This window comes from Aquarana catesbeiana, linkage group LG13 (assembly GCF_042186555.1).
Source record: "Aquarana catesbeiana isolate 2022-GZ linkage group LG13, ASM4218655v1, whole genome shotgun sequence".
Classification (NCBI taxonomy): domain Eukaryota; kingdom Metazoa; phylum Chordata; class Amphibia; order Anura; family Ranidae; genus Aquarana; species Aquarana catesbeiana.
This window is the reverse complement of record NC_133336.1, coordinates 207,292,063-207,306,755: the sequence shown is the minus strand read 5'-3', so window position 1 is coordinate 207,306,755 and position 14,693 is coordinate 207,292,063.

Here is a 14,693-nt window from a genome sequence, read left to right as displayed (position 1 = left end):
TCTTATTTCTCCCATCTCCATCCATCCATTCATCCCATCCCTCGCTCATCCATCACTATGTCTTATTTCTTCCATCTCCATCCATCCATTCATCCCATCCCTTGCTCATCCATCACTATGTCTTATTTCTCCCATCTCCATCCATCCATTCATCCCATCCCTCGCTCACACATCACTATGTCTTATTTCTCCCATCTCCATTCATCCATTCATCCCATCCCTCGCTCATCCATCACTATGTCTTATTTCTCCCATCTCCATCCATCCATTCATCCCATCCCTCGCTCATCCATCACTATGTCTTATTTCTCCCATCTCCATCCATTCATCCCATCCCTCGCTCATCCATCACTATGTCTTATTTCTCCCATCTCCATCCATTCATCACATCCCTCGCTCATCCATCACTATGTCTTATTTCTCCCATCTCCATCCATTCATCCCATCCCTCGCTCATCCATCACTATGTCTTATTACTCACATCTCCATCCATCCATTCATCCCATCCCTCGCTCATCCATCACTATGTCTTATTTCTCACATCTCCATCCATCCATTCATCCCATCCCTCGCTCATCCATCACTATGTCTTATTTGTGAAGGATCTGGAGGCTCCTCTTCTCAGACATCTTTTATAATAATAATATGACATATTTTACTATTGTACATTTAGAACATCAATATATTTGTATCTTTATTATTGTGATGAAGATTCTTGTGAGGTAAATGAATATTTTTTATATGAACCTCTTATATACCAGTAACTTTCACCCTCCCCCACACATGACAATGTTATTCTCTCCGCTCTGTCGCTCTTCAGATGACAATTGTCAGGTAACACTCCACACAATCCAACATTTCATCATTTATTACCCACAAAGAGATATTTTATGATGGAACTTCATCACCTTCAATGCTTTTATTGTTTGATAAAATTTAAAAATTTTTATATTCTTTGGAATAATAAAATTTTTTTTTATTTATTAGATATAAATAAAGTTGATTTTGTGTTGAATAACGGTGAATGATGAGGCTTTACTGATGGGCAATGATGAGGCAGCAAAGGATGGACACTGATGAGTCGGCACTGATATGTAGAATTCAGGAGCAATGATAATCTGCACTGATGGGCACCAATAGAACACAATGTTATACAGCACTGATGGGCACTGATAGGCAACAGAGATGGGCAATGATAGATGGCACTGATGAGCAATGATAGATGGCACTGATGGGTCCTGACAGGCGGCTGTGATGGGTCCTGACAGGCGGCACTGATGGGCAATGACAGGTGGCTGTGATGGGCAATGATAGATGGCACTGATGGGCACTGACAGGCGGCACTGATGAGCAATGACTGGCTGCACTGAAGGACCCTGACAGGCGGCTGTGATGGGCAATGACAGGTGGCACTGATTGACAGATGGGCGGTACTGACTTACACTGACAGCGATCACTGATGCCCATCACTGATGTTGAAGTCCTGACATGTTTTACTGCAGGGCACTGAGATGGGCAATTCCAGGCACTCTGGTCGGCACTGATTGGCACTTTGATGGTGACTGTTAGCAGTGTTTTGATTGGCCGCTGACTGATAACTTTTAGAAGGGGGTGTGTCACATAGGAGGGGGCTGTGCTGATAGTCAATGTGATGATGATGATCAGAGAACCCCCCTCATATAGGGAGAACATCCGATTGGCTCTCCCTGTCAGTGTGAAAAGATAAATGGCGTATAACGGGACCTCATGGTCCACGAGATGATGAACTGCGCTTTGTCACAGCCAATCACGTGACAATAAGGCGATGACAGAGGCTTCTTACCACAATCTGAGGAGCGGGATGTCCGACTGACACTAGGCACTCGCTTTGGCCGCGCTGCGTCTCCCTTATGTTATAATGATGGACTAAAATAGACGTCCAATCAGCAGATCAGAACCCATCCCCCGACGTCTTTCTACATACAGCCGGCCAGAAGGGCTTCAAAATAGACATTTTATTATTTGATTTATAATTGTAAACATTTCATATAAAAGATGAAGCATAATGATTTTATACATGTTATGTTATTGAAATAAAGAAAAATAGAATACAACATGTTTATTATAAAAACAATATAAAAATGATGATTTTCTCCAATAATAAGACCCCTTTCACACGGAGACCCCCATAGTGTCCTCGGTAAAACTACGCTATTGGCCACGGCTACGTTATTGGCGGATAGGAGGCGCATTTTGGTCGCCCGCGTGGTGGTTAAATGCCCCCCGCTAGCGGAGGAGAAAGGGTTTAAAGCGCCCCTGTAATGCGCTGCTGCAGCGGTACATTCCCAGCGGTATAGTCGTACTGTCCCATAGAATTCAATGGGCAGGAGCGGGGGAGGGGTATTAAACACAACGCTCCTTCAACGCTCCAAAAAATGGTGCCGGCAGGACGGTGAGAAATGGATCGGATGTTTGAGGGCGTATTGAAGGCGCGATTTATAACGCTATAGAGCCCGCAATACGCCAAGTGCGTAAAAAGGGTTTATAAATGTTAAAAAAATAAATTAAATTAAAAAATGTAAGTAAAATGTAGCGATTATCATGAGAATTGACTCTTTGTGAGGATTTCCAGATTCCATGTGGATTTGGTGAAGAAGAATTCTTTTGGTCGGACATCTTTCCTTGGATTCTTCCTTGTTTATTACACATGGAAGTCCAATGTCTGAAGAAAGACTCCACCTCATTCCATGACTGGCAGCATTTCCATTCTTCTGTTGTTGGGCCGACATTCTCCACATAAACACCACCTTGTGTGACCAATCAGAATCTCTCAATCATCTTCCTCTTCTAAACTTTCAATCGTTCTTTTCCTTCTCAGGGGATTTCTAGGGAACGCTGGCGGCTCCTCAGTGCCAGGCTGATGATCTTTCTCTAAGATTAGGAACATCCTCAATTCTAATTATAAAGAGAACATGAATTTCCTAACAAAATAAAAATAATCTCAGTAAATCTTCTTCTTGGAAAACCTGTATTAATAAATGACGATCGGCCTCCAGCGAGGGAAGAAGCACGGCGTGAAGGAGGCCGGGAGTTCCATGGTTTCTGGAAGTAAAACTGGGGGCCGGGGGGAGCATTGGATGGATCAAGATGAAAAAACTCCAAGATTTAGAAGATCTTTATTGGTGGGAAAAGATTGGATGATTTGCGGAGCCCACGCACGCGCGGGTTACATAGCGGAGTCATTGAAGGTCAGGCGTTGATAATGCTCTTGATGGTTTTCTCAGCTCTTCATAGATGAAGCTCAGTACAGCCAATGGCTTGTGCTGCAGGGAATCTCCTCCAATGAGTAGAGGGCCGGGGGCGGGGCCGGGGGCGGGGCGGAGTCTTCTAGTGACGTCTGTAGACAAGGAAGGAATAGGGAGCGATCCCCAAAGATACAAAAATAGGGAGATTGTTTACCAGAGGGGATTATCAGAAGAAGAAGAGGAGTCAGATGGTAAAGTGAGCCCAGAAGACGTGGATGGCGGCCCCTCTATACAATACGAGCTTCAAAGTGGAGATCAGAGCCGTCTTTAATGTGTGATAAAAGGGGCGGAGACACAGGCCATGTCACTGATTGGTGCCCCTGTACTGCCCGCCTCTTGAGCCCCTTGCTGCCCCCCAGAGTTCACCCCCCTCTGATAACGGTCACATGCCGGCTGCTCGCCAATGAAATACAGAAGCTTTCCCATTGTGCTGTAGATAATATTGCTGTAGGCGGGGGAGGGGGGAATGGGTGTATACTAGAGGCGGGGGAGGGGGGAATGGGTGTATACTAGGGGCGGGGGAGGGGGGAATGGGTGTATACTAGGGGCGGGGGAGGGGGGAATGGGGGTATACTAGAGGCGGGGGAGGGGGGAATGGGTGTATACTAGGGGCAGGGGAGGGGGGAATGGGTGTATACTAGGGGCGGGGGAGGGGGGAATGGGTGTATACTAGGGGCGGGGGAGGGGGGAATGGGGGTATACTAGAGGCGGGGGAGGGGGGAATGGGTGTATACTAGGGGCAGGGGAGGGGGGAATGGGTGTATACTAGAGGCGGGGGAGGGGGGAATGGGTGTATACTAGGGGCGGGGGAGGGGGGAATGGGTGTATACTAGAGGCGGGGGAGGGGGGAATGGGTGTATACTAGGGGCAGGGGAGGGGGGAATGGGTGTATACTAGGGGCGGGGGAGGGGGGAATGGGTGTATACTAGGGGCGGGGGAGGGGGGAATGGGTGTATACTAGGGGCGGGGGAGGGGGGAATGGGTGTATACTAGAGGCGGGGGAGGGGGGGAATGGGTGTATACTAGAGGCGGGGGAGGGGGGAATGGGTGTATACTAGGGGCGGGGGAGGGGGGAATGGGTGTATACTAGGGGCGGGGGAGGGGGGAATGGGTGTATACTAGGGGCGGGGGAGGGGGGGAATGGGTGTATACTAGGGGCGGGGGAGGGGGGAATGGGTGTATACTAGGGGCGGGGGAGGGGGGAATGGGTGTATACTAGAGGCGGGGGAGGGGGGAATGGGTGTATACTAGGGGCGGGGGAGGGGGGAATGGGTGTATACTAGGGGCGGGGGAGGGGGGAATGGGTGTATACTAGAGGCGGGGGAGGGGGGAATGGGTGTATACTAGGGGTGGGGGAGGGGGGAATGGGTGTATACTAGGGGCGGGGGAGGGGGGAATGGGGGTATACTAGGGGCGGGGGAGGGGGGAATGGGTGTATACTAGGGGCGGTGTAGTGTCATATTCCGCTCCCCATCATAGAATGCTCCATGCGGCCAGAAATTTCACACTGCGCATGCGCGATGCGTTCTGACAATACAGCGGCGTCCAGGAGAACTATGCTCATTCTTGTTAGGTGAAAGTAAAAAAAGGGACTGCGCATGCGCGATGGCGCTAGGCCTGATGGGAACTGTAGTGACGTGACTGTAATGCACAGAAATACTGTATAGAAGAAGAGAGGAAGTCCGGAGGGGATATCAGGAATATTTCAATCATTATAATACAAGTGACAACATTATTCTTTATAAGGACATAACAGACAACGATTTTATCTTATAACATTTTTACCTGTAAAGTGATTGGAAAGTCTCGTGTTTTCTTTTCTTCAATAACAATCATCTTATACTTCCCTCCTCTGTTGGTTTTGCACAGAGCGGCCCCCCGATCCTCCTCTTCTCGGGTTCCTCTTCACTGGCCCCTCCCCCTGTTCAGTGCCCCCACAGCCAGCAGCTCTCTATGGGGGGCCCCCGAGCCGAGTCACATGACCGTGTGTCCATTCAGACATGGAGCCCTGACCCAGCCCCGCCCCCTCTCTCCCCTGATTGGCTGACTGACTTTGATGGACAGCGGTGGGAGCCAATGTCTCAGGAGGAGTGTGTCGGGGGGATTAAACCCTGGTGGACATGTCTGGAGAGAGATGGGGGTCTATGAAAGGAATTAGGGGGGTGCCACACACAGAAGGATTTTATCTTCATACATAGAATGCACCTTCTGCCTTTACAACTCCTTTAAGGCTTCTGTAGAATTCCCGTCCTGTGTAGAAGACGATCGCTCCGATCTTTTCCTGTGCGCTGCTCACTAAGGGGCTCATTCATACCTCGGGGTCCGGGTGCATTGCTTGTTCTGTGACTTCATGTGCTCTGTGGGGGGCTGCCATGCAGGAATGTCGGGGGGGTGTTGTCTTAGTATGTTGGGCGGTACAACACGCTAACACATGTAATGTGGGGTAACATGCGAGCCAACACGCCACAACGCACCGCAGAGGAGAAGCGTGAACTCGGAGCGATCGTCTTTTACACAGGAGTCGTATTTGGAAGGAATTTGATGGAATTGTATGAAATGAGCTCAGTGCTGCTCCCTAGTGGTGGAGTCTGGCACTGCGCTGTGACTAATCCTCCCATGAAAGAGATAAAGGGATGAGGACACGCCTCTCGATCGCTCAGCCACACCCCTCCTTCAGACTGGAAGGTGATCTCAGGGAGAGCGGAGAGGAGAGGAGAGGAGAGGAGAGCGGAGAGGAGAGGAGAGGAGAGGAGAGAGGAGAGAGGAGAGAGGAGAGGAGAGGAGAGGAGAGGAGAGGAGAGGAGAGGAGAGGAGAGGAGAGGAGAGGAGAGGAGAGAGGAGAGAGGAGAGGAGAGGAGAGGAGAGCGAAGAGGAGAGGAGAGGAGAGGAGAGGAGAGGAGAGGAGAGGAGAGGAGAGGAGAGGGGAGGGGAGAGGAGAGAGGAGAGGAGAGGAGAGGAGAGGAGAGGAGAGGAGAGCGGAGAGGAGAGGAGAGGAGAGGAGAGGAGAGAGGAGAGGAGAGGAGAGGAGAGGAGAGGAGAGGAGAGGAGAGGGGAGGGGAGAGGAGAGAGGAGAGGAGAGGAGAGGAGAGGAGAGGAGAGGAGAGGAGAGGAGAGGAGAGGAGAGGAGAGGGGAGAGGAGAGGAGAGGAGAGGAGAGGAGAGGAGAGGAGAGGAGAGGAGAGGAGAGGGGAGGGGAGAGGAGAGGAGAGGAGAGGAGAGGAGAGGAGAGAGGAGAGGAGAGGAGAGGAGAGCGGAGAGGAGAGCGCCCGGCGTTGGTCTGGTGGGGGAAGGGAAGTCACGTTTTGTATTATTACGTGCGCGGTGTTTGTACAATTTGGTGATAAAATCCGGCAGATCTTGTGACCTGAAAGCGATCGATCTGTGTTCTACTGGGAGGAAAAAAAGAACAATGGAGAATTTGTAACAATTTTCCCCATTTAGCACAGTTGTCTGACATGTCCGTTTTATGGGGGAGGGGCCACGCCGCACCGGTGTCTGCCCCACCCACATCGGGCTCCGAGGGGCTTCCCGCTTTGTTTCTATTGGATAATAATAAATCTTTTTAGCGGGTGTTTGCTTGAGAGGAAGCATGGACAAAGTCCCGTTATTTCCCCCTATGTCAGCACATCACACACTTTACAATCGATCGATCTCTTATAGATTTAGTATCAGTTTTGTAGAGCGAGAGATCGTCTGATTGGATAGAAATGTAACATTGAGGCTTCGTTTCCACGAGTGCGATTGTCATGTGACTTTGGACACCCCGAGTCATGTGACAAGTCACAGCCCTTCGATTTCAATAGAACCCGATCAAATCATTGCCACTTTGAATAGGCGCCGCAATACTTTGATTCCGAGAGCGGAAATTCACATTTTATAATTGTGCGACTTTAGAGTCACATTAGTGGAAACAGATCCTGATTTAGACCAATCCTCACCTTACATGGCGATTGGTAAATCTAAAGATGACCATACACCTTACAATCTGTCCATACAATCAACCTTAGATTCACCAAATCTACACTAGATTACCAAAAGTATTGGGACGCCTGCCTTTCCACACACTATATTACCAAAAGTATTGGGACGCCTGCCTTTCCACACACTATATTACCAAAAGTATTGGGACGCCTGCCTTTCCACACACATGACCTTTAATGACCTCCCAGTCTTAGTCCGGAGGGTTCAATATTGAGTTGGCTCCGCCCTGTGCAGCTATAACAGCTTCATCTCTTCTGGGAAGGCCGTACACAAGGTTTAGGAGGGTGTCTATGGGAATGTTTGACCATTCTTCCAGAAGAACATTTGTGAGGTCAGGCACTGATGTTGGATGAGAAGGTCTGGCTCGCAGTCTTTTTTCTAATTCATCCCAAAGGTGTTCTATCGGTCTGAGGTCAGGACTCTGTGCTCCATACTAGCACATTATCACATTGCCTTGCAGGTTTATAATAAAGCCAGTGGTTTACTACCGCTTTAAACACTGACCACACTAAGCAGGAGAGCTCACCATGGTCAGTTCTCTAGCTATGCTGGGAGCTCAGTGTGCTCTCCTCCAATGATCAGACTTGTCCTGACACCTCCCCCCTGCACAGTCATTCACTGGGAAGACCGGTGTGCTGCTGCTTCTCCTCCCCCAGCTCTTCTGCAGCTGAGAATAGAGGGAATGTGATCACTTATAAAAAGGAATAAAATGTATTTAGAATGTTTTTTTTTATCTATACAGAAAATGTTTTGGATTTGATTTGTATAATTGGAATGAATAGTTTTCCGATCACTTTAAGCCGTGGTTCACATTGATGTGACTTTCATATTGTGAGATTTCACTTGAAGTCTCCGGATTTCATAGTATCCGGTCAGCACAATTCCAGGTGATACTTGGCTGAGATCTGATCCTCTTCATACACAGATGTCTATGGAAATCACACCGGAAATCACCACAAATACTGCAGGGACCTTCTTCTTCCAATCAGTGCCGAGGCACAAAGTCACAGAGATTCCATCGCTTCCATTGCTGACAATAGGATGTGACTTGTCATGTGATCTGGAACTGTCTAATGACATGACAAGTCACACCGGTGTGATCGGGGCTCCGCCTCCATTCATATCTATTCATGTCGCTTCTCAGAGTTTCTGCAGAGCTTTCTGCTGAGATTTCTGCATTTTTTTACAGCAATTTGTATTTTTAGTTGTTTATTTTTATTTTATTTAATTTGTTGTCGGGCAGATTTAATAATGCAAATCGTGGCAAAAGGCGGTAAAAACGCACAACACGCTTTTCTGCAGCTTGTCTATTGATAGTAGTAGTATATGTAGTAGTAGGAGTAGCTGTATGAGTAGTAGTACTAGTAGCATAGGTAGTATTAGTAGGAGGAGTAGTAACATGAGCAGGGGTAGTAGTAGTAGCTGTATGAGTAGTAGTAGCAGTAGTATGAGTTGGTAGTAGTAGTATATGTAGTATTAGTAGGAGTAGTAGTAATATGAGCAGTGGTAGTAGTAGTAGTAGTAGTAGTAGTAGCTGTATGAGTAGTAGTAGTAGTATGAGTTAGTAGTAGAATTAGTAGGAGTAATATGAGCGGGGGTAGTAGTAGCAGTAGTAGTAGTATTAGTAGTAGTAATAGTAGTAATATGAGCAGGGGTAGTAGTAGTAGGAGGAGTAGCTGTATGAGGAGTAGTAGTAGTAGTATTATGAGTGGTAGTAGTAGTATAGGTAGTATTAGTAGGAATAGTAGTAGTATTAGTAGGAGTAGTAGTAACATGAGCAGGGGTAGTAGTAGTAGCTGTATGAGTAGTAGTAGTAGTGTAGGTAGTATTAGTAGGAGTAGTAGTAATATGAGCAGGGGTAGTAGTAGTAGTAGTAGCTGTATGAGTAGTAGTAGTAGGAGTGGTAGTAGTATTAGTAGGAAGAGTAGTAATATGAGCAGAGGTAGTAGTAGCAGGGGTAGTAGTAATAGCTGTATGAGTAGTAGTAGTAGGAGTATAGGTAGTATTAGTAGGAGGAGTAGTAATATGAGCAGGGGTAGTAGTGGTAGTAGTAGTAGCTGTATGAGTAGTAGTAGTAGGAGTGGTAGTAGTAGTATAGGTAGTATTAGTAGGAGTAGTAGTAACATGAGCAGGGGTAGTAGTAGTAGCTGTATGAATAGTAGTAGTAGTAGTAGTAGTATTAGTTGGTAGTAGTAGTGTAGGTAGTATTAGTAGGAGTAGTAGTAATATGAGCAGGGGTATTAGTAGTAGCTGTATGAGTAGTAGTAGTAGTAGTAGTAGGAGTGGTAGTAGTAGTATAGGTAGTATTAGTAGGAGGAGGAGTAATATGAGCAGGGGTAGTAGTAGTAGCTGTAGGAGTAGCAGTAGTAGTAGTGGGAGTGGTAGTAGTAGTATAGGTAGTATTAGTAGGAGGAGTAGTAATATGAGCAGGGGTAGTAGTAGTAGCTGTATGAGTAGTAGTAGTAGTATAGGTAGTATTAGTAGGAGGAGTAGTAATATGAGCAGGGGTAGTAGTAGTAGTAGATGTATGAGTAGTAGTAGTAGTAGTAGGAAGAGGAGTGGTAGTAGTAGTATAGGTAGTATTAGTAGGAGGAGTAGTAATATGAGCAGGGGTAGTAGTAGTAGCTGTATGAGTAGTAGTAGGAGTGGTAGTAGTAGTATAGGTAGTATTAGTAGGAGGAGTAGTAATATGAGCAGGGGTAATAGTAGTAGCTGTATGAGTAGGAGTGGTAGTAGTAGTAATAGTAGGAGTAGTAGTAATATGAGCAGGGGTAGTAGTAGTAGGTGTGGTAGTAGTAGTATTAGTAGGAGTAGTAGTAATATGAGCAGGGGTAGTAGTAGTAGCTGTATGAGTAGTAGTAGGAGTGATAGTAGTAGTAGTATTAGTAGGAGGAGTAGTAATATGAGCAGGGGTAGTAGTAGTAGCTGTATGAGTAGTAGGAGTGGTGGTAGTAGTAGTAGGAGGAGGAGGAGGAGGAGTAATATGAGCAGGGGTAGTAGTAGTAGCTGTATGAGTAGTAGTAGTAGGAGTGGTAGTAGTATAGGTAATATTAGTAGGAGGAGTAGTAATATGAGCAGGGGTAGTAGTAGTAGTAGTAGCTGTATGAGTAGTAGTAGTAGGAGTGGTGGTAGTAGTAGGAGGAGTAGTAATATGAGCAGGGGTAGTAGTAGTAGTAGTAGCTGTATGAGTAGTAGTAGTAGGAGTGGTGGTAGTAGTAGGAGGAGTAGTAATATGAGCAGGGGTAGTAGTAGTAGCTGTATGAGTAGTAGGAGTGGTAGTAGTATAGGTAATATCAGTAGGAGGAGTAGTAATATGAGCAGGGGTAGTAGTAGTAGTAGCTGTATGAGAAGTAGTAGGAGTGGTAGTAGTAGTATTTAGTAGGAGGAGTAGTAATATGAGCAGGGGTAATAGTAGTAGCTGTATGAGTAGTAGTAGTAGTAGTTGGAGTGGTAGTAGTAGTATAGGTAGTATTAGTAGGAGGAGTAGTAATATGAGCAGGGGTAGTAGTAGATGTATGAATAGTAGTAGTAGTAGGAGTGTTAGTAGTAGTATAGGTAGTATTAGTAGGAGAAATAGTAATATGAGCAGGGATGGTAGTAGTAGTAGTAGCTATATGAGTAGTAGTAGTAGTATTAGTAGGAGGAGTAGTAATATGAGCAGGGGTAGTAGTAGTAGTAGTAGTAGTAGTAGTAGTAGCTGTATGAGTAGTAGTAGTAGTAGGAGTGGTATTAGTAGTATTAGTAGGAGTAGTAGTAATATGAGCGGGGGTAGTAGTAGTAGCTGTATGAGTAGTAGTAGTAGGAGTGGTAGTAGTAGTATTAGTAGGAGGAGTAGTAATATGAGCAGGGGTAGTAGTAGTAGTAGCTGTATGAGTAGTAGTAGGGGTGGTAGTAGTAGTAGTAGTATAGGTAGTATTAGTAGGAGTAGTAATATGAGCAGGGGTAGTAGTAGTAGTAGGAGGAGTGGTAGTAGTAGTATTAGTAGGAGTAGTAGTAATATGAGCAGGGGTAGTAGTAGTAGTAGTAGTAGTAGTAGGGGTGGTAGTAGTAGTATTAGTAGGAGGAGTAGTAATATGAGCAGGGGTAGTAGTAGTTGTAGTAGGGGTGGTAGTAGTAGTAATAGTAGGAGGAGTAGTAATATGAGCAGGGGTAGTAGTAGTAGTAGGAGTGGTAGTAGTAGTATTAGTAGGAGGAGTAGTAATATGAGTAGGGGTAGTAGTAGTAGTAGTAGTAGTAGTAGTAGTAGTAGCTGTATGACTACTAGTAGTAGTAGTAGTAGTAGTAGTAGTAGGAGTTAGTAGTAGTATTAGTAGGAGGAGTAGTAATATGAGCAGGGGTAGTAGTAGTAGTAGCTGTATGAGTAGTAGTAGTAGTAGTAGCTGTAGTAGTAGTAGGAGTGATAGTAGTAGTATTAGTAGGAGTAGTAATATGAGCAGGGGTAGTAGTAGTAGCTGTAGTAGTAGTAGTAGGAGTGGTAGTAGTAGTATTAGTAGGAGGAGTAGTAATATGAGCAGGGGTAGTAGTAGTAGTAGCTGTATGAGTAGTAGTAGTAGTAGTAGTAGTAGGAGGAGTGGTAGTAGTAGTATTAGTAGGAGGAGTAGTAACATGAGCAGGGGTAGTAGTAGTAGCTGTATGAGTAGTAGTAGGAGTGGTAGTAGTAGTATAGGTAGTATTAGTAGGAGGAGTAGTAATATGAGCAGGGGTTGTAGTAGTAGCTGTATGAGTAGTAGTAGTAGTATAGGTACTATTAGTAGGAGGAGGAGTAATATGAGCAGGGGTAGTAGTAGGAGTGGTAGTAGTAGTATTAGTAGGAGGAGTAGTAATATGAGCAGGGGTAGTAGTAGTAGTAGTAGTAGTAGTAGGAGTGGTAGTATTAGTAGGAGGAGTAGTAGGTGTATGAGTAGTAGTAGTGGTAGTAGTAGTATAGGTAGTATTAGTAGGAGGAGTAGTAATATGAGCAGGGGTAGTAGTAGTAGCTGTACGAGTAGTAGTAGGAGTGGTAGTAGTAGTAGTAGGTGTATGAGTAGTAGTAGTAGTAGGAGTGGTAGTAGTAGTATTAGTAGTAGTGGTAGTAGTAGTATAGGTAGTAGTAGTAATATGAGTAGGGTACCCCACACAGTATGTGACATTCGTGTAGTAAACAAGACGGACTCCTGTAGTATCTTCAGAGTAGATGTGCTCCCTGTACATACCAGGCACACAATCAGACATCTAGAGGGTTGTGGTACATTGTGATATTTCCTGGTCTCTCTCGTAGATAAACAGTTGGATATAAATAGACGCTTCTTATTCTTAGAGGGACACATTGGGGGTGTGAAGGTTACACTGACCACTGTGAATGCACCAAATACACACCAAGATATTATTAGAAGTAAAACTTGGAGTAAATTGTGAGAATTTGCGGAGGGAAAAATGATGGTGGGCGGGGGGGATTTTCATACCCCATTGGACCCTCGTGTAGACACATCCTCAGGGGTCTCTTCCATTACAAGTGGCCCTATGAAGAGTATTGTTTGTAAGGTAGAGGAGATGCAGCTGGTGGATGTACGGCGGCAGTGGCGGCTGGTGCTCCATTTTTTTAGGGGGGCGCAAACAAAATCCCAACCAACCCCCCCCTTGACATCACTCGCCCGTGATGGGCCTATAGACACACAGAGGGATAGAATGGATAAGATAGATAGATAGAGATAGATAGATAGATAGATAGATAGATAGATAGATAGATAGATAGATAGATATGTGCAGTTATATAGATATACAGATAGATAGACATGCAGTTAGATAGAGATATACATATGTAGAGAGAGAGAGAGAGAGAGAGAGAGAGAGAGAGAGAAAGAGAGAGTGCACAGCATGACTCCAGGACGCAGTGCTGGGAGCCCCCGTGATTTACACATACAGCAGATGTGTAATGAAGGCTCCAGCACATTTGTCGGGTGAAGGGCTGGAGCAGAGATTGATGCCTGGCAGGGCAGAGGTGAAGCACAGCTCCCTCCACCCTCCGATCACAGACTGAGAAGAAGAATAGGCTGTCAGTGACACAGTACCTTGTCTTCTCTCTTCTCCATTCACACAGAGCGGCCCAAAACAGGAAGTGACACGCCCCTGGGAGACAGCACCGCCCAGACAGGAAGACACAAAGGGGAATGGCCCAATCACCGTGTAGAGGCGCACTGCATAGCGCCACAGGGCATCAAAAAACCCTGCAAATGAAGCGTCTTGCCTGCAATCACGGGATTGCATTGGCATGACGCTTCCATAGTGCACCGTGTCCGGCGCCCGCCCGGAACACAGTGCACTTAAAGGAAGTTTTTTTTTTTTTTAAGGGACTTTTTTTTTTTTCTTTTTGGGGAGAGGGGGGCGGCGCCCATGCGCCCCCTATGGACAGGCCGCCACTGTACGGCGAGTGTTACACGCAGGGGAGAAAGATTACACCTTCTTTTCCAACCCGCACCATCGCTCCTCCCGCATAGATCTCTTCCTGGGGCCTCACTATTTATTATCCTCGGTATGTGAAGTGACTATAGGAAACATAACGTGCTCAGATCATGGGCCCCCGTCATGCTCCACATCTCCCTGTCCGGCTCTCCGCTCCCTCCCCGGAGTGGCGCTGGAATGAAAGTTTGCTACAGATCCCTGAAGTCGGAGAAGATGTAGTAAAAGAATTGGAAGCATACTTTAAGAGGAATGACCCCCCGGGGAGTGACCCGGGCATGATATGGGGGGCACACAAGGTAGTAATGAGGGGAGTGTTGATCAAACATGGTTCCCGAATGAAGAAATCACGGGAGGTACAAATAGTAAAATTATCAGAAGAAATTCAGATCTTGGAGTCACAAGACAAGAAAGTCCAGACACCGCTTGTAGGGAAAGAGCTTTGTACATCTGAGGAGACCAATGACCGACCTCCTTCCATACAAAGCCAAAGCAGCAATACAGTCAGGGAAGAAAGTTCTGTATGAACTGGGAGATACATGGAGTAAAATGTTGTCAGGGAAGAAAGTTCTGTATGAACTGGGAGATACATGGAGTAAAATGTTGTCAGGGAAGAAAGTTCTGTATGAACTGGGAGATACATGGAGTAAAATGTTGTCAGGGAAGAAAGTTCTGTATGAACTGGGAGATACATGGAGTAAAATGTTGTCAGGGAAGAAAGTTCTGTATGGGGCGTGGCTTAGCGAGCGAGCGAGATGGCAGCACACTAGTGGAGCTCTGTGAACGGACACAGCCGACAGCATTTTTTCCAGCTTACCTGGGTCAGGAGATGGGCAGACTGACTCACCAGACCTCTCACCCCAAAACACACCGTACTCCAGCCTCTACTTCAACCAGAAGCATCTCAGAGCTACTCAAAGCTAAACCCGCGGATGGAGGCAGCATGGCGGGACACAAGATGGCGGGCGCTCAGCAAGAGGAAGAGGACTTCAGC